Source organism: Rhinoderma darwinii, chromosome 4, assembly GCF_050947455.1.
Source record: "Rhinoderma darwinii isolate aRhiDar2 chromosome 4, aRhiDar2.hap1, whole genome shotgun sequence".
Classification (NCBI taxonomy): Eukaryota; Metazoa; Chordata; class Amphibia; order Anura; family Rhinodermatidae; genus Rhinoderma; species Rhinoderma darwinii.
Genome location: NC_134690.1, coordinates 151,042,002 through 151,059,290, shown reverse-complemented (window position 1 = coordinate 151,059,290; position 17,289 = coordinate 151,042,002).

Below are 17,289 nucleotides of genomic sequence, written 5' to 3'. Positions count from 1 at the left end.
AGGGCTGTTCCTGAAGTCCATATTTGGGCAGTGATGTCAGGAGCTTCCCCAGGGCCAAAGTCGGAGGGCAGAGCGATTGTGATGCTCTACCTGGGGAGTCCGGCATTGGGAAGCTCCTGACATTACTGTTCATATAGTGTTGTCAGGAGCGGTATACGTTTTTTTGTGCGGGATCTCTCAGGGTGGAATAGCAGAGTACTATGCTATTCCATCCTTCAAAAAAAGGTGAACCACATTCACATGAGTTATATTGTAATTTGTAGGGAATTTTCAGTGCGCAATCCACACCGAAAATAGAGTTTTAGCCATGTGCCAATTTAAAAACATTGTTCTTCTATTACTCGTCCATCCTACATGTATTTGGTCATGTTTTTCTCAGAACATGTTGGGCTTCCATATTGTGTAAAAAAGGGAAATAAATATTTAAAAAAAAAGTGAGTATGTAATTTTAGGTGATTTTTTTTTTACATCTGGTGCATGCCACTGGGTAAACACACCGGATTACATATTTGGCAACTTCTGCCAACTTCAGCTATATTAAATGTGTGCGCATTTTTTACACGCTGGGCGCAAAGCGGAGCTTACAATTAATGGTTCGCAAGCTGGCTTTTGGAGAGATTTTCCAATTTGATTTGCTGACAACATACGACCATTACAGATGTTGTGAAGTGCCAAAACACTGTCAAAACCCCCAAAATGACTTTTTAGGAAATCAGACCCCCCCCCCCCCAAGGTATTCGTTTAGTGACATAGAGGGCTAAAATATTTTCTATATTTTTTTCCAGACAATTAACCCAGCTTTGATGGGAAAAATTTAAAAAGCATTTTTTTTCAATATATGTAAATTCAGGTGACCGTTTCTGGCATCTGGTGTATCCCACTGGGTTAACACTCCTGAATACATATTCTGCAAATTCTGCCGACTTCAACGATACCACATATATGTGCATTTTATACACGCTGGGGGCCAGGCGGAGCTTACAATGAAGGGTGTACAAACTGGCTTTTGGAGAGCAAATGTTACAAATTATCTATCTATCTATCTATCTATCTATCTATCTATCTATCTATCTATCTATCTATCTATCTATCTATCTATCTATCTATCTATCTATCTATCTATCTCATATCTATCTATCTCATATCTATCTCTCTCATCTATCTATCTCATATCTATCTCTCTCATCTATCTATCTATCTATCTATCTATCTATCTATCTATCTATCTATCTATCTATCTATCTATCTATCTATCTATCTATCTATCTATCTATCTATCTATCTATCTAATGAATAAAGGCAATCAGAGCAGCACCAAAATATTAATGCTCAATGGTGGGTGCAGAGCCCACGCCTCCAAGCCTTAGGTATACAACAATAAGAAAATAGGCAACACTCCAAAAAAAATAAGTGAAAAAAGTTTGGACTTTATTAGCCCACGAGCAACGTTTCTGTCTTTGTGTCCAAGACCCTTCTCAAGCTTATTTTTTTGGAGTGCTGCCTATTTTCTTATTATTGTATCTATCTATCTATCTATCTATCTATCTATCTATCTATCTATCTATCTATCTATCTATCTATCTATCTATCTATCTATCTATCTATCTATCTATCTATCTATCTATCTCATCTATTATCTATATATTTTATATATCTATTATCTATATATTTTATATATATTAATATACAGTATAGTTCTAGGCTGGGGCTACACGATGACTTTGGCCACGACACATGTCCCATGGCCAAAAATGTCTTTGTCCAATAGCCTACATCGCAAGTAAAAGGACTGCGACCACATTCACTGTTGTTACTTGCCATGTATGCTACGGAACATAGTAATCTTTGGCAGTGCAACCTGTGTCGTGGCCAAAGTCGCCGTGTAGCCCCAGCCTAATACTATACTATATATCAATATATTAGATAGATAGATATAAATAATAATAATCGTTATTTATATGACACAAAAAAAATCTGCATTTAGATAGATGGTTATTATATCTTTATTATGGACTAGATACATAGATAGATATGAGATAGATAGATAGATAGATAGATAGATATGCATACCTGCCAACTTTTAAGCCACGCTTCTAATCCCGCCCAATCACCGCCCATACACACCCGCTTCAGCCCACACAGTATCATGCCAAATAGCTGCCGCCACACGGTATAATGAACTCTAGCTGCCACCATATGGTTTAATGCCCCCATAGCTGCCACCCTACAGTATAGTGCCTCCAAAGATGCACCCATACAGCATAAAGCCAACACAGATGCCCCCATACAGTGTAATGCTCACACAGATGCTCCCATGCAGTATTATGCACACACAAATGCCCCCATGCAGTATAATGCCCAAAAAATTCCCCCATACAGCATAATGCCCCCATACAGTATAATGCCCCCAAACAGTATAATGCCCACAAAGATGCCCCCACACAGTATAATGCCCCTATAGCTTCCCTCATATAGTATAATGCCAGTCTGCCAGGAGAGGGAGCAGTTACAGCAGGGTAGGGAGGGGGCAGGGGGCCTGCGTGTCGCACGGGCCCCTGTTTTTCCAGGCATGTGGCCGGACCCCTGATGGCAGTACCAGTAGTACTGCCTGATGGCGGCCCTGGTGGTCTAGTGTGGTGAAAGGGTTAATCTTCCCTGTTGTCTAGTGGGTTACTCACCTCAGGTTTCAGCCATGTTTCCTACCTTAACCCAGGGGTTTTTGGATATTTTGCACATCTGGTAGCCAAGACAATTTTATACACTTTTGACATGTACAAATAACACCTAAATTAGAAAATAAAGACTCATACTAAGCTCCCAAACTTATATATTTTCTGAAAGTAGACACCTGGCACATTGTCAAAATGGCACTTATATACACAGGCACCGTCATGCAATTTTGTTTCAAAGTGCAGTTATTTCTGAAAAATGCTCAATAATTTATATACGTAACTAAAAGTGTGACCCAAGCAGAAAATTAGATGGACCAGTAGGGTTGCCCCCAGGCCGATATCCACCTCAGGAAGCTGGTGCTAGTAAGTTTTTGACTGGCAATAACAATTGCAGATGAAATTATGATTGGCTGCAGCAGTCACATGAATTTCATGTGACGTGATCACTGCAGGATCGGCGGGGACCATCAGAACACCAACGCTGAATCTGTAGGGGAATTTAAAAGGTTAGTATTTTTATATTTTTATTTTGTATCAAACATTTTCTTTTTTAGTCTGGTTTGAGGCTTATCAGGGGTCTGTGATCACAGGAGGCACTATCTACAGTTGGCACTGTGTAGGGCACTACAGATGGCACTGTGTGTGGCACCCTCTATAGAGGGCACTGTGTATGGCACCCTCTACAGAGGGCACTGTGTGTGGCATCCTCTACAGAGGGCACTGTGTGGGGCACTATCTACAGGGGGAACTGTGTGTGGCACTATCTACAGATAGCACTGTGTTGCATTATCTACAGGGGCACTGTAGACCACACTCCAACTGAAGCCATACCCCCCAAACCAAACCCACATTTTCAACGTGTGTTAACATGATTGGTAATGTTGGGTAGCAAAGATGGCAACCCTATTCACTACACATCCTAAAATAAAAGTGTGTGCAAAGTTAATACATGCCACTTATGCCTATAACTACTTGAACATATCTTCATAAAATCAGCATTTATTGAAGGGAACCAAAAATATGGTTTTAAAAGGTTATTCCCAATTCCTGGGGAAGGGACCTGTCCGGTCCTGAAACGCGTAGTGTTAATTGCAATACATATACTGAAATATATACTTCGTTTGAGTACTTACCTGTCAGGCACCGTGTCCCGAAAGCTGCAACTTTTCCTCCACTTCCTGTATTCCCAACTCCGACATTTATGGCATATCCACAGTATATGCTGTAAATGTCTGATAGATAAGGGTCTTAGCTCTGGGTGCTGCACTTATATCGAGAATGGTGGTCATCTGGCCTGGTAAAGGGGCCACTGGCTGCCGATTCCAGTCGAGCACTAAGTGGAGAGGTGGCCTAAATATTCCCTAAAAGCAGAAAACCTGATGAATGCAATTGTCTTGACGTTATGGTGGCAGCCATGTCTCCCTTTACGTAACTTTGTGACAGACATGAATTATTTAAAAAAGAAAATGCATTATAACATACATTTGCCTAAAACTCACATACAATCTGTAACGTCCGTGGTCGCTGACCACGAACTCCTTCCATCCAGTCGACGCCCTTCTCTCAAGAGATGTCTGCACATACGGCTGTCCTGCTCCACTATGACCACCAGGGTGCGCTCACGAGCTCAGTCCAGACTTAAAGGAACAGTGTCATCACAAATTATTTTTTTATATGTTAAAGATGTTAGTGCTTTATTAAAAACGTTTATATTCATTTGTGTGTTTGTGTTTTACTTTTTCTTATTTTTACACTTTTTCTTCCCTATGGGGGCTGCCATTTTTTGTTCCATTTCTGTGTGTGTCGATTAACGACACATACAGACATGGAATACGGCAGCCACAGTCCCATAGGGACTGCGAACGGCTCCCGTCCCATTGACTGCAGTGTACGGCGTCTGTGTGGGAACTGCGCATGCGCCGCTCCCACACAGTCCTATTCGAAATTGGCGCCGTCCGGCGCCATTTTCCTGTGGACCGGAAGTCGCGGCCGGACAGTAATATTACTACTTCCGGTCGCGGCTTCCGGATTTGTGCACTTGCACCAGCGGCAGCAAACGGAGCGGACGGGCCGGAGGGAGCCGCGGCGGCAGGAGCAGGTAAGAGATTTCAATGTATGTTCGTGTTTGTGTGTGTTTACTACTGTATGTAAACCTACTACACTGTGGGTTAGCTCAAAAAATGGCGACACACAGTGTAGGAGGTTACATCGTTCAAACCCCTCGTTTATCCCGGCACTAGCCAGGATAAAGGAGGGGGGGATGCTGAGAGCTCACTAGAGCGAGGGCTTTTAACCCAATGTTGCAATGCTGCAATTTTGGGAACAGCTCCATCTAGTGACCAAAAATGGGTAGTATTATAAATTAGAAATAATTTATAATATTACATGGACTCGTGCAAAAAAATTAAAAAAATTTGAACAATGTTTAATCACCCACACACTAAATGTTTAATTTTTTTTAAAAAAACATGTTTTTCTGGCAACACATTCCCTTTAAGAAGCATGTTGGTGATTTGAGCTAATTGCTCCAGAGCACCCTGGGCTATAAGAAGGTCCCAGCCCCATCCTCCCACGCCTGAGCCTTGTTGTTGTATCCCTAGTCTGTCTTGCAAATGGCCCCCTAGTGTTTCCTGCTCCCAGTGGTTTCCTGTTTCCTGTTCCTGTATCCTGAATCTAGTGTCGTGCTTGCTGTAACCGTGCTGTACTGTATTCTACGCCTGACCTGCCTCTCCACACCTGACGTCCACCTGCTGCCAAGTTCCTGCCTAGCCTGCCTCGCTACTATCTGAGCTGCCACAGGTACCCTATACGAACTATAAACATTTACCTGCGTCCTGTTGGCCAGCTGCCATACCGCCAAGACGGTACGGCCCAGTGGGTCCACGAACCAGTCGTGACAGTAGGCTCAGGCCATAGACCCCGCTGGTCAATCCAAGACCATGACGACGTCACAAGAGATGCAGGCGGATTTGCTGGATCTCCAGTCTCGACAGGACCAACTCCTCCAAGCTTTGAACACTCTCGTTCGTCAGTAGGAAGCAAGAGCTGCTGTTCCTCCTACTATACCTCCTGGCAGTGTTGATCCTCAGACTACACGTCCTGGCAGTGTCGACCCGTGTTTTTCTTTGCCACTTCCAGACCGCTATGATGGAGACGCAGGTTCCTGTCGTGTATTTTTGAACCAGTGCCAGATCCATTTCAGCCTGTGTTCCAGGACATTTTCATCTGACGGCGCAAAGGTCGCATTCATCATTTCTCTCCTCACCGGAAAGGCTCTTGCATGGGCGAACCCTATCTGGGAGAGACAAGGACCTGAGACCAGTGACTTCCAAGCCTTTCTCCGGACCTTTCGCATGGTATTTGAGGAGCCTGGACGGGCCTCATCTGCAGCGGCTGCCTTGATTAAACTACGCCAAGGAGACACCTCCGTGAGTGAGTACGCCATCTACTTCCGCACCCTGGCGGGAGAACTGTTGTGGAACAATGAGGCTCTGGTGGCGGCATTCTGGAATGGACTGTCCCCTAAGATTAAGGACAAACTTGCCGCTCGAGACCTGCCATCTACCCTGGATGACCTCATCTTTCCGTCCGCCCGGATTGACATACGGATCCGAGAACACCTCCAAGAGGTTCGTCGGGAGGGAGACCCTCCTAGTCTGGGACCTACTTTGCAGCAACCCCTGCTGTCCTCAGATGTCGATCCTCCTAAGGAATCTGTGATGATGGACCGGGGTAAGCTATCCACCCAGGAGAGACAACGCAGACGCTCTTCGGGACTTTGTCTCTATTGCGGCCTCGGTGGCCATCTTGTGCGCCTGTGTCCCCTAAAGCCTCAAAGCCTAGGGTTGCTGGGAGTGACAACCCTGGGTAAAAAGGGACTTTCATCCAAATTGTCCATACCAGCGACCATAGTGTCCAGCGAGAGAATGCATCAGGTCTCTGCGTATCTGGACTCGGGATCCGCGGCTAATTTCATCCGTAGAGACCTGGTGGACCTTCTTCAGTTGCCTACCATCCCTATGGAGAGCCCGTTGACAATTGCTTCTGTAGATGGTCTACCCCTGCCTAACCCAGTTGTTGCTGTGACCAAACCACTGAGGTTCCAAGTAGGGGCCCTCCACTCCGAACTGCTGTCGTTCTATGTCCTACCCAGAGCCATTGATCCTGTGTTGCTGGGCCTGCCTTGGCTCCGATTACATGCCCCAGTCCTGGACTGGAACTCTGGAGAGGTTCTCCAGTGGGGCCCCGAGTGTCACAATCGTTGCCTGGGACAGATTCGTTTGGCTCAGTCTCCTCTGCCTCAGTCACTGGCAGGATTGCCTAGTCGTTTTGCTTCATTTGCGGACGTCTTCAGCAAGAAAGAGGCGGAGACACTGCCCCCACATCGGGCGTATGACTGTCCTATTGAGCTTGTTCCTGGTGCTTCCCTTCCCCGTGGCAGGGTATATCCTCTCTCTCTGCCAGAGACTCTGTCTATGTCCGCCTATGTTAGAGAGAACTTGGAGCGGGGCTTCATACGCAAGTCTTCCTCCCCGGCAGGAGCCGGGTTCTTCTTCGTCAAAAAGAAGGATGGTTCTCTTCGTCCCTGTATAGACTACCGGGGACTCAACCAGATTACGGTGAAAAATAAATATCCATTGCCATTGATCTCAGAATTATTTGACCGTATACGTGGTGCCAAGATCTTTTCCAAGTTAGACCTGTGGGGGGCTTACAACCTAATCCGGATTCGCCAGGGTGACGAATGGAAGACTGCATTTAACACCCGGGACGGACACTATGAATATCTAGTAATGCCCTTCGGCCTGTGTAATGCTCCCGCGGTCTTCCAGGAGTTTGTGAATGACATTTTCCGTGACCTCCTTTATGTTTGTGTAGTAGTCTATCTTGATGACATCTTAATTTTTCTCCAGATCCTATGACGCATCAGAAACATGTCTGTCAAGTCTTGCTGCGATTAAGGGAGAATCAACTGTACGCCAAATTGGAGAAATGCGTATTTGAGAGAGATGCTCTACTCTTCCTGGGCTACATCATTTCGAATAGAGGCCTCAAGATGGATCCTGAAAAGGTAAAGTCCGTCCTGGAATGGCCACGTCCTCAAGGCTTGAGGGCCATACAGCGCTTTCTGGGATTCGCCAATTTTTACAGACAGTTCATCCCAAACTTCTCTTCATTAACATCTCCTATCTCTAACCTCACCAAGAAGAGCATGAACGCCAAGGTGTGGACTCCTGAGGCAGAGTCCGCATTCAATACCCTGAAGAGTGCCTTCACATCAGCCTCTATCCTCCATCATCCAGACGTTTCCCTACAGTTCTCGTTGGAGGTGGACGCGTCCTCTGTCGGTGCTGGTGCACTCCTGTTCCAGAGAGGTTCCAAGGGCAAGTCAAGGGTATGTGGATATTTTTCTAAGCTCTTCTCTTCCGCAGAACGCAACTACTCGATTGGGGATCGAGAGTTACTGGCCATCAAATTGGCCCTGGAGGAGTGGAGACATCTGCTGGAGGGCGCAGCTCACCACATCCTGATTTTTACGGACCACAAGAACCTCACCTACCTCCAGACAGCCCAACGGCTGAATCCTCGTCAGGCCAGGTTGTCACTGTTCTTTGCCAGGTTCCAGTTTGAGCTCCATTATCGCCCGGCTGACAAGAATGTGAGGGCCGATGCCTTATCCAGGTCTTTCGAGACGGAGGACACTATGGAGATGCCCCAGAACATTATCGACCCGTCCTGTATTGTTTCAGTCAACCCACTGCTAGTTGGGGACATCCCTCCAGGGAGAAATTTTGTGCGCATGGCTGACCGAAGGAGAGCCCTCCGCTGGGGACACGCCTCTAGACTGGCAGGTCACGCGGGGATCCGTAAGACCCGGGATTTGATTGCCCGTCATTTCTGGTGGCCCACGCTGCCCAAAGATGTTATGGACTTTGTTTCCTCCTGCTCTGTGTGTGCAACTAACAAGGTCGCTCACTCCAGACCCGCTGGTCTGCTCCAGCCATTGCCTGTGCCCGATGCTCCCTGGCAGTATATAGCTATGGACTTTATTACGGACCTGCCCCTCTTTGCTGGATGCAGCACTGTCTGGGTGGTCGTGGATCGATTTTCAAAAATGGCCCACTTCATTCCTCTGACCGGTCTTCCGTCTGCTCCCCAACTGGCCAAACTGTTTATCCAACACATCTTCCGCCTGCACGGCTTGCCACAGCATATTGTGTCTGATCGGGGGGTTCAGTTCACCTCGAGGTTCTGGAGAGCCCTCTGCGGACTTCTAGGTGTGAAGTTGGACTTTTCCTCGGCCTACCATCCTCAGTCCAATGGACAGGTCGAGAGGATCAATCAAATCTTGGAGAACTACCTGCGTCACTTCGTCTCTAGGCAACATGATGACTGGGTACAGTTGCTCCCGTGGGCTGAATTCTCCTACAACAATCATACCAGCGAGTCCACAAGGAACACTCCGTTCTTCATAGTTCTTGGCCAACACCCACGAATACCTCTCCCAGTTCCTGATTCATCCAAGGTACCAGCTGCTGACGCAGCCTTCAAGGACTTTCTACAAATTTGGCGGCAAACTCGATCCTCCATCCTGCTGGCGGTGGATCGTATGAAACGGAGGGCGGACACAAGAAGAAGAGAACCACCTCAGTTTCTTCCTGGCACAAAGGTCTGGCTGTCCTCCAGGAACATTCGACTAAGAGTACCGTCATGCAAGTTTGCTCCCAGGTTCCTCGGTCCTTTCGAGATCCTACAGCAGATCAACCCTGTCGCCTACAAGCTTCGGCTGCCTCCTACCCTCAAGATCCCCAACTCCTTCCATGTTTCTCTCTTGAAGCCAGTGGTTCTGAACCGCTTTACCAAGACTCCAAGCCCTGCTATTGCCTCCAGCGGCCCTTCAGACACCTTCGAGGTTAAGGAGATCTTGGACATTAAAAAAGTAAGAGGAAGAACCTTTTATTTAGTAGATTGGAAGGGGTTTGGTCCAGAAGAGAGGTCCTGGGAGCCAGAGGAGAATCTCAACGCTCCTACCCTCATCAAGAAGTTTCTCTCTCGTTCTGGTCCCAAGAGGAGGGGGCGTAAGAGGGGGGATACTGTAACGTCGGTGGTCGCTGACCACGAACTCCTTCCATCCAGTCGACGCCCTTCTCTCAAGAGATGTCTGCACATACGGCCGTCCTGCTCCACTATGACCACCAGGGTGCGCTCACGAGCTCAGTCCAGACTTAAGAAGCATGTTGGTGATTTGAGCTAATTGCTCCAGAGCACCCTGGGCTATAAGAAGGTCCCAGCCCCATCCTCCCACGCCTGAGCCTTGTTGTTGTATCCCTAGTCTGTCTTGCAAATGGCCCCCTAGTGTTTCCTGCTCCCAGTGGTTTCCTGTTCCTGTTTCTTGTTCCTGTATCCTGAATCCAGTGTCGTGCTTGCTGCAGCCGTGCTGTACTGTATTCTACGCCTGACCTGCCTCTCCACACCTGACGTCCACCTGCTGCCAAGTTCCTGCCTAGCCTGCCTCGCTACTATCTGAGCTGCCACAGGTACCCTATACGAACTATAAACATTTACCTGCGTCCTGTTGGCCAGCTGCCATACCGCCAAGACGGTACGGCCCAGTGGGTCCACGAACCAGTCGTGACACAATCAGAGGTTTACACACAAAAAAAATGTAAAAATAATAGACTAAGGTGTGCAAACTTTATATACACCACATATGTCTACAGCAACAAGAGCTTGTGCCTTCAAAAACACTGAAACAGATGCCATACAATATTTGCCCATCATCCACAAATATGTTAAAAATATATACTGCAAACAGCAAACATCTACTATACTACCAGAATCTTCATCTTTTGAGAGTGCACAGCAGACATGTATAAAAATGCAACCTAATAATTTACACACACAACCACCTTCATGCAACATTGCATCAATCAGTGATTATAAGCAATAATTACACGAAAATACAAATTTGTGACTAAAATGCGTACTCAAATAGACACCTTATGCAAAAAGAATGGCTCTGCAAAGAACTGTAACATGTCTAGGTTCACAGGTGCGTGTTATAAAGAAACAGCAAAACCACAGGAAGGCACTAACCGAAATTTTGTATGCAAAATTTTGTGTGTGGCACTATCTACATGGGCACTGTGGCACTGTCTACATGGGCACTGGCACTTTATATGTGGGCACTGGCACTAGGGGCATTATAAAGTGTGGGGGCAGCTAAGGCGACATTATACTGTATGGGGCAGCCATGAGGGATTATACTGTATGGGGGGCATTATACTGTATGGGGGGAGCTATAGGGGCATTATACTGTATGGTGGCAGCTAAGGGGCATTATACTGTATGGGGCATCTGTGTGGACATTATATAGTATGGGGGCATCTGTGGGCATTATACTGAATGGAGGAATCTGTGAGCATTCTACTGCATGGGGGCATCTGTTAGCTTTATACTGTAAGGGGGTATCTATGGAGGCATTATACTGTATGGTGGCAGCTTTGGGGGCATTATACTTTATGGTGACAGCTATTTGGCATTATACTGTGTGGGAGGAACTATGAGAGCATGATACTGTCTGGGCTGAACCTGGTGTGTATGGGCGGGGATTGGGCAGGATCAGAGGCGCGGCTTAAAAGGAAAAAATTTGCCGCTACGCACACTGCATCAGCTGTCCCTCTGTCACGAGGCGGGTGTGGACCCACTGGGCCGTACCGCGTAATGGGATGGCAGCTGGCCAAACCGGTATGGTACAGAGTCTATAGTTCAGAAAGGGTACCTGAGGCAATGTAGACAGTAGCAAGGCAGGCTCGGCTGGGACCAGGCAGCAGGTAGACGTCAGGCGTGGAGTAGTAGAACAGGCGTGGAGATGCAGCAAAACACGACAACATCTCAGCACGGCAGTAGACCAGGATGGTACTGGATAGCACGGGATACAGGATACAGGTACGGGGAACACTGGGAAGCTGGAAGACACTTAGGAGACCATTTGCAAGACAGACTTTAGGAAACAACAACAACGCTCAGGCGAGGATAAGAAGGGCGGTGACCTTATAGTCCAGGAATTTCTGAGTTGATGATGATGATTTTCATGTGCGCGCGCTGGCCCATTAAGAGCGGGCACGAGCGCGCACCCTCCAGGAGACAGGCTCGATACCTGGAAGTGAGTGCCGATGCCTCACAGGGAGATGACGCAGCACAGCAGCAGAATGTCTATGGCCGCGGTTGTCGAGGGGTAAGTTAGAATGACAGACCGCGGCCATAGACGTTACATTATCCCCCCTCTTATGCCCTCTCTTCTTGGGGCCAGAACGGGAGAGAAACTTCCTTATGAGGACAGAGGCATCGATGTTCTCCTCTGGCTCCCAAGACCTCTCTTCTTTGCCGAATCCCCTCCAATCCACCAAATAAAACCTCCTTCCTCCCACCTACTTGGTGGCTAGAATCTCCCTTACCTCGAAAGTCCCTGACGAACCGCCAGGAGCCACTGCAGAACTAGGAGTCCTAGAGTAGCGGTTCAGGACCACGGGCTTCAGCAAGGAGACATGGAAGGATTTAAGGATCTTGAGGGTAGGAGGCAGCCGCAGTTTGTAAGACACCGGGTTAATTTGTAGCAGGATCTCGAAGGGTCCGAGGAACCTGGGAGCAAATTTTCAGGACGGCACCCTCAGACGGATATTCTTTGAGGACAACCAGACCCTCGTACCTGGAAGAAACTGAGGAGGATCCCGTCTTCTATTATCTGCCTTTTTCTTCATGCGATCCACCGGCAGCAGAATAGAAGATCGGGTCTGTTGCCATATTTGCAGAAAGTCCCTGAAGGTCGAGTCAGCTGCAGGCACCTGGGACATAGTAGAGGCAGGAAGAGGTATTCGAGGATGTTGGCCGTAGACTATGAAGAACGGGCTGGAGGTGGAGGATTCACTAGTATGGTTATTATAGGAGAATTCTGTCCACGGGAGCAGCTGCACCCAGTCATCATGTCGTCTGGAAACTAAGTGCCGCAGATAGTTCTCCATAATTTGGTTAATCCTCTCGACTTGCCCATTGGACTGGGGATGATAGGCTGAAGAGAAGTCCAACTTTACACCAAGGAGACCGCAGAGTGCTCTCCGAACCCTTGAAGTGAACTGGACCCCTCGATCCGAAACAATATGCAGAGGCAAGCCATGCAGATGGAAGATGTGTTGTATGAAGAGGTCAGCCAGTCGAGCACCAGAAGGCAGGCCAGTTAGGGGAACAAAATGAGCCATTTTAGAGAATCGATCCACCACCAGCCAGATCACACTGCAACAGAGAGAGGGAGATCCGTGACAAAGTCTATTGCAACATGCTACCAGGGGGCATCGGGCACAGGCAGTGGTTGGATCAGACCAGCTGGTCTGGAGTGGGCAACTTTATTTGCTGCGCATACCGTACATGAGGAGACGAAGTCCATGACGTCTTTGGGCAGCGTGGGCCACCAGAACTGACGGGCGATTAGGTCTCTAGTCTTACGAGTACCTGCGTGACCTGCCAGCTTGGAACTGTGACCCCAGCGAAAGATTCTTCCTCTGTCTGCCACACGTACAAAAGTTCTTCCTGGAGGAATGTCTCTAACCTGCAGAGGGTTCACAGAGAAGATGCAGGAAGGATCAATAATATTCTGTGGGGACTCCACAGTGTCCTCTGTTTCAAATGACCTAGACAAGGCATCGGCCCTCACATTCATGTTGGTAGTGGAGTTCGAACCGGAACCGAGCAAAGAACAACGACCACCTGGCTTGACAAGGATTTAACCGTTGAGCCGTTTGTAAATAGGTCCGATTCTTGTGATCCGTGAAGACCAGGATAGGGTGGACTGCGCCTTTCAGTAGGTGTCTCCACTCCTGTAAGGCCAGCTTGATGGCCAGTAACTCCCGATCCCCAATCGAGTAGTTGTGCTCTGCGGAAAAAAACAGTTTGGAATAGTAGCCACATACCACAGTCTTGCCTTTAGAACCTCTCTGGAACAAAAGTGCGCCAGCACTAACAGAGGAAGCGTCCACCTCTAAAGAAAACTGTAGGGACACATCAGGGTGGTGAAGAATAGAGGCTGACGTGAAGGCTTTTTCCAAGGTCTCAAATGCGGCTTCTGCCTCTGGAGTCCACACTTTGGCATTCATTCCCTGTTTTGTGAGGGAAGAGATGGGGGCTGTCAATGACGAGAAGTTGGGGATGAATAGCCGGTAGAAGTTGGCGAATCCCAGGAAGCGTTGTATGGCCCTTAAGCCTTGGGGGCGTGGCCACTGCAGGACAGCCTTTACCTTCTTAGGGTCCATCTTGAGGCCCTGATCGGAGATGATGTAGCCCAGAAAGGGAAGAGATGTTTTTTCAAACATGCACTTCTCCAGCTTGGCATAAAGATGATTCTCCCTTAGATGAAGCAACACATGGCGGACATGACTCTGATGAGTTACCGGATCTGGGGAAAAAATCAAAATGTCATCGAGATACACCACAACACAGATATAGAGGAGATCACAAAAATGGCATTGACAAATTCTTGAAACACCGCGGGGGCGTTACACAAGACGAAGGGCATTACTAGGTATTCATAGTCCCCATCACGAGTATTAAATGCGGTCTTCCACTCGTCACCCTGACAAATCTGAATCAGGTTGTAGGCCCCCCGCAAGTCCAGTTTAGAAAAAAAATTTGCCCCCCGTATGCGATCGAACAGTTCCAAAATCAAAGGCAATGGGTACTTGTTCTTCACCGTGATCCAATTGAGGCCTCAGTAGTAAATGCAGGGGCGGAGGGATCCATCCTTCTTCTTAACAAAGAAAAACCCGGCTCCGGCCAGGGATGAGGATTTACGAATGAAGCCCCTCTCCAGATTCTCCTTAATGTAGGTCGACATAGACTGAGTCTCTGGCAGGGAGAGAGGGTATACTCTACCGCGAGGAGGAGATGAATCAGGAACCAAGTCGATCGGACAATCATATGCTCAATGAGGCGGCAAGGTCTCTGCTTCTTTCTTGTCGAAGACATCAGCGAACTGGGAGTAACAAGGAGGCAACCCTGCCAATGACTGATGCGGAGAAGGCTGCGGTGGATGGATATGACCCAGACATCGATCGAGACACTTGGGACCCCACTGGAGAACCTCTCCAGATTTCCAATCCAGGACTGGGGCATGCAAAAGGAGCCAAGGCAAACCCAGCAGCACGGGGTTGACGGCCTTGGGCAGAACAAACAGGGAGATGAGCTCAGTGTGAAGAACTCCCACTTGAAGTCTCAATGGCTTGGTCACGGACAAAACTGGGTCAGGCAAAGGCAGTCCATCTACCGAGGCAACGATCAATGGCCTTTTCAGATGGACAGTGGGCAATTGGAGAAGATCCACAAGGTCTTGACAGATGAAATTAGCTGCAGAGCCCGAGTCCAGGTAGGCAGAAACCGGATGGGGCTTCTCACCAGCGACGATGGTCACAGCAATAAACAGTTTGGAAGAGAGGTCACGATTAAATGCAGTAGCGCCCAGGGTTGTCTCTCCAACCAAACCAAAACGTTGTTTTTTTTTGGCTTTTGTGGACACAGACGCACGACATGGCCAGCGAGGCCGCAATATAGACAGAGTCCAGAGGTGCGCCTGCGCTGTTTCTCTTGTACAGACAATTTTAAGCGATCCACCTGCATCGGAACCTCGGGCGTAGCAGTAGATGAAGGGAAGAGGGGTTGCTGGAAGTTGGGTGCCAATCTAGGAAGCCGTCTCTCCTGTTGCACCTCATGAGATCTGTACCTGAGCCTTATATCTACACGATTAGCCAGCAGAATCAGTTCGTCCAAGGCAAGTGGTAGGTCTTGGGCAGCAAGTTCAACCTTGATTTTGGGCGATAGGCCATGCCAGAATAAAGCTACCAAGGACTCATTGTTCCGGGACTGCTCTCCTGCCAGAGTCCGGAACTGGATGGTGTATTCGCCCACAGAGGTGTCCTCTTGGCGCAGGTTGAAGATAGCAGTGGCTGCCGACGAGACTCGTCCTGGCTCCTCAAAAACAGTACGAAACAACCGCACAAACCCCTGGAAGTCTTGAGTCTCGGGTCCCTGACGTTCCCAGATTGGGTTCGCTCATGCCATGGCCTTGCCAGCAAGTAGAGACACGATGAAGGCGATCTTGGTTCCGTCAAACCTAAATGCTCGGGCGTGCAGGGTAAAATGGATATAACATTGGTTCAGAAATCCCCTGCACGTACTTCCGTCTCCATGGAACCGAGAAGGTAATGGCAGCGAGAACCGGGGATGCGAACCGGAACCGCCAGGAGGTGTAGCAGGAGGGTCGGTAGGAGGAGCTTGTATAGAGGCAGGAAAGGAAGCAGCTAGCGCCCCTAGCTGCTGCGCCATGGAGTCCACTGCCACAAGAAGTTGATCCTGTCTTGCTCGGAGATCCTGCAGGTCCGCCTGCATGTCTGGGAGGGTGCATTGCCCTTGAATTGACCAGCGGAGTCCATGGCTTGAGCGTACTGTCACGAGGCAGGTGTGGACCCACTGGGCCGTACCGCGTAGCGGGATGGCATCTGGCAAAACATGTATGGTACAGAGTCTATAGTCCAGAAAGGGTACCTGAGGCAATGTAGACAGTAGCAAGGCAGGCTCGGCTGGGACCTGGCAGCAGGTAGACGTCAGGCGTGCAGTGGTAGAACAGGCGTGGAGATTCAGCAAAACACGACAACAGCTCAGCACGGCAGTAGACCAGGATGGTACTGGATAGCACGGGATACAGGATACAGGTACGGGGAACACTGGGAAGCTGGAAGACACTTAGGAGACCATTTGCAAGACAGACTTTGGGAAACAACAACAACGCTCAGGCGGGGATAAGAAGGGCGGTGACTTTCTTATAGTCCAGGAATTCATGAGTTGATGATGATGATTTTCATGTGCGCGCGCTGGCCCTTTAAGAGCGGGCACGAGCGCGCACGCACCCTCCAGGAGACAGGCTCGATACCCGGAAGTGAGTGCCGGCGCCTCACAGGGGGATGACGCAGCACAGCAGCAGGACGTCCATGGCCGCGGTCGTCGAGGGGTAAGTTAGAACGACAGACCGTGGACATAGACGTTGCACCCTCTTTGCAATACTTGAAAGTTGGGAGGTATGAATAAACAGTCTAATTAGGCGCATAGGAGTGATTAAAGGGAATGTGTCGCCAAATAAAAATTAATTTTGTACGTAAGTTACTTATTTTTATTATATTTCTTACGTTTTTTTTTTGCTGTATTTGTTTTTTTCTTCCACAAGGTGGAAAGTATCAAAAATTAAATAATAATTTGACATGTTTTCCTATGTTGGCCACCAGAGGGAGCACTTCCCAGAATTACAGCAAGGTGAATCAGGCAAAGAAGCCTGACATACATCTGCTGTAAATGTGGGAGGGAGACTCACCCCTCTCCCTATTTTTGGCTACCAGCCTGGAAAAGGTGTCTTCAAATTGCTAAGCAGTGTCCAGCTCCCATTTTGGCAGAAGCTACAGGACAAACCAAAAGGCTAAGAACGATGAAAGTCAAGAGGGAAGACCCTGTGGTGAATGACTTTTCAGTTGACAGGTTCACACGGCGTGTATTTTACATCAATGGGAAAGCGCGCCATTAGCAC